Raw genomic sequence first — 3,902 nt, 5'->3', positions numbered from 1 at the left:
TTAGTCACTGCTGATTTGAAATACTACCTCTTCCCCACCATAAGGGCAGGAAGAGTATACCAAAAAATTCCCCCCTTGCCGGGTGAAAATCTTTTCCAGAGGTATATAATCATCACAGTGGTAACAGTCATTTGGAATTGGTCCCATTATCTCATTCCCTAAGTCAATGGAAATATGTTGGGCATCAATCGCCATTCCTATAAAGGTGTCTGCACCCAAAGTGATACTTCTAGGGTCACTGTTATCCACCAATATTCAAATGGTGTCGTGTTCTAGGTGAATTAGGGGTGTCGGGTTCAAATACAACCCTTGCTGTTGGAGGTGAAAATTCTAATTTATCTAAGCGTGGTGGTTTTGGAGGTTCTGTCCTTCGATTAATTTTTAGGGGAATTGTGAATTGTTGTACCTGTCCTGGGATGGTGACCTCTTCTCCCGTTTGAACTTCAACTGCATGCGGCAGCAACTTAGCTGACCGAAATGCTATCTCAGGGTTGTCAAAGCCCATGGGGGTTACCTCGGAGTCGGGACCTGACTTTCTAATTAATTAGGTCCAAATTAATTGCTAATCGATTGAGAATGTCACTGCCCAAGTAAAAGGCAAAGGGGACATCTCTCACAATCCAACAATTATGTTCTATGCTTTTGTCGCCAATGGCTATTTTTAACAGGCACCTGCTAGGCATGAGATGTTTTGAATTTGGATTTTCCAGACCCATTTCCCACTTATCAATCAAGTTAAATGTGGGAATGGTTTGATCTTTTGGGAGTTTCCTCAATAATGCTTTGCTGATGAAGCTTCTTCCGTTATGCAGGCATACTCTGGCGAGAACAGGCTCCCCCATCATTTACCTGAATGGGGAGAAACAACTGTTCACCCTTTTTCTGGGTATCAGCCAAATTATCGGTGGTTTTTCATCCTCTTTTGTCATGGGATTTGGTTTTCAATGGATTGTAGATCGGTATAACATTTCAGTGTAAAATTTAAGTGGAATGCCACTTAAAACTGGGAAGAAGGTTGATTTTCAAAAATGGAGAAGAGTTCCCATCACTAGTTTTCTCTCCTACAGAGATGACAGTGATGTCTGGGACTTGATTGCTCCTAAAGTGAAATTCGATTTGGTCTGACCATTGTTCAATCATGTGGCATGTACCATTTAGACTCACATAATTGGTAATTTGTTTCAGTTTGATTTGCCGGTTAGTCTGAGTCCAGAGGACCTTGTTCACACAGTCAATCACGGGTGATAATCCCCAGAGGAGTTGGAGTTTGAGCATTTCTAACATGCACCAGACAGACTAAACTGTATTTGAGCTTAGATGATAACTATCAACCAGAATAAAGTGTATAAATGCTGTGTACGATCTGTGGCTGACTAGTTTATTTGAACAGGAAGATTTGTAACATCTTTCTGAACTGTCCCAATGATTGACCTGCTCTGATTTCCAGTGGGAGCTGATTCCATGCTTGGACCCAAACACAGCAAATCTCCTGTCACCCCTGGATACCAGTTTAGACCGAAGTACACACATCAGGAATTACGCACATCAGGAATTTATCTCGAGAACAGAGATCTCTTGTTGGATAATATGGGCACACCCTAGCAGTGAGATAATCCGGTGGTAGTCCATTGAGACATCTGTACATCAGACAGGCCACTTTGAATTTGATTCAGTCTTCCACCATTAGCCAATGCAGTGATCTGCATAAGGCCAAAACATGGTCCCTCTTCCTCAGATGTCCAATCAGCTTGATTGCCGCATTCTGGGCCCTCTGCAGTCTGATAATCTGATTTTCGGGGATCCCCGCCATCAGCACCACCACTGCATGATCTTCCATTTGAATAAATGGAAGAACATTCCTCAGCATACGCAGTGACTGGTAGGCAGGCTTCACCTTGGCCCCCACCTGGCCTTCACTGCCCAGGTTTTCTTGCCATATACACCCAAGGTTTTTAACTTTCTTGAAAATACTAAAGTTCCTCCCCTAAAATCAAGGGGGGTGGCATTTGTCAATCCTCTGTCCATTTTTCTTCTGGCACAAACAGTATTACCTCAGTCTTGGCTGCATTAAGCTGCAGCTGATTATATGCCATCCCCAGGGAGGCCATTCCCCAGAGACAAGGGGTGCCCTCTGGAGTGATGACTATCACTGGGTGTTTCAACCTATGTTGCCCAATTTTGATCACCAGATCTGCAGTCCACCTGATGGAAATGTCATTTCCATCCAAGTTTTGAAGTTGTCCAGGAAGAAGTGTGAGGGAAATTTGGTGACTCTCCCCCCTCCCTGAATTCATTTGGTCAAAAGCCTTTTTGGACAGAAGGGTGGCCTTGGATCCAGTATCCACCAGCGCAGAAAATGCATATTGACCCTGTATCTTGTCAGAGGCATAAAATCTCCCGTCCTTCTCCTCAAGGGGGCAAAGAAAATGCGCATTTTGTGCCAGCATGGTAGTTAATTTTGTTATTTTGAACTCAGACACTGTGTGAGTCGGGGAATCTGTAAAGAAAATTTGGCACCCAGATATCGGGAATTGGGAAATCCCCTTTTCCCCCTGATTCTCTGCTGTCCCCCTATTCCTGGAGACAGTCGCTTGAACCGGTTCTCTGGGTCACTTCCCTTGGATTCCCCCTTCCGCACAGGGGAGTACTCATCTTCCTCCTCCCTTCTTCCGGGTGTTCTGGAGAACTCCCCCCCACCTCCCTGAATGAATGAAAGTTTTCAAGATGCTTTTTTGAGGCCTGGACTCTAGTTCTTCTCTGTCTACAAAGTGGACCAAGTGGTCCCTTTGTAACTTATGTTTCTGCCAGTCTAACTCCCTGATCTTATCATCATAGGAGCCCTCCTGGTCATAAGTATCTGCTAGGGTATTTTTAAATCTGGATAATGATAAATGTCAGTCAATATCTGATAGGGACTGGCCTTCCGGCTCAGTTATACTAGACCTGATTGAGTCCAGCTGCTTCATGTTTCCCTGTTCTTGCAAACTGGTAGGCATGAATTTAGCAGCGCCCTGCACATATATAATGTGGTAAACTGGCTTGAGGTCCCTGGTAAAGAGGGCATCACCCTGTGATCAGTGGGTACCTTCCCATACTGTAGCTGTTCGTGTTGTCTCAAAGCCTTTTTGTATCTAGCCATTTCCTTCTCCAATCTCTCAGATTTGTCTTTCTCAGCCCCTATCTCTTGTTCATTTATAGAGGCCTGAGATTTCAATTCTGTTATCAGAGCTTGAATAGCTTCTATTACTTTGTTTTGTGCCCCCACTCAGCTACTGAGTCCCTTTTTCTCCTCACAAAGGGACTCATTTTCCTCCAGTGAGGCCTGTATTATCTAGGCATACTCAGACCTCTTCCTTTGCAGGAGACTAATCTCCTCAATTTGTGCATGTTGGGCCTGTGTTGCCTGCTCTAGATCAAATTCTGCGAGCCTCACATGTCCCATTAATTTTTCATTTTCTACCATCAGTTCCTGAGAACATGACTCACTTTTCTCCATGTCCTTCCTTAACTGGTACACTTCCTGACACAGGGCACTTTTCTCCTGACACAGTTTACTATTCTCCTCACTGAGGCGATCTGTCTGTCGTTTCAGAGCATTCAGATTCTGGCGCTCCTGATAAAATTCCACCTGGGAATCGACGTCCTTTATGATCCATTGGCTATTCTCATCTTTTAGTTGTTTAACTCGCATTTGAAGTGCACAAATATCCACTAAGCAGGCACTTTTATGCACTGCCTGCTCACTTAATTTTTGTTGACTCTCGCTCAGGTTTTCCTGATGTTCCTCTCTTAGTGCAGAAAATTGGGGCTCCTGCTCTAGATTTGTTTGCTGCATTGCCACTAACTCATCTTTCAACTGCGGAATCATGTTTTCTAATTTTACCTCAGCATTTTGGCTCTGT

This window comes from Ambystoma mexicanum, chromosome 4q (assembly GCF_040938575.1).
Source record: "Ambystoma mexicanum isolate Mex_15411 chromosome 4q, UKY_AmexF1_1, whole genome shotgun sequence".
NCBI classification, from domain to species: Eukaryota; Metazoa; Chordata; class Amphibia; order Caudata; family Ambystomatidae; genus Ambystoma; species Ambystoma mexicanum.
The sequence above is the reverse complement of the archived record's forward strand: the minus strand, read 5'-3'. Positions refer to the sequence as shown.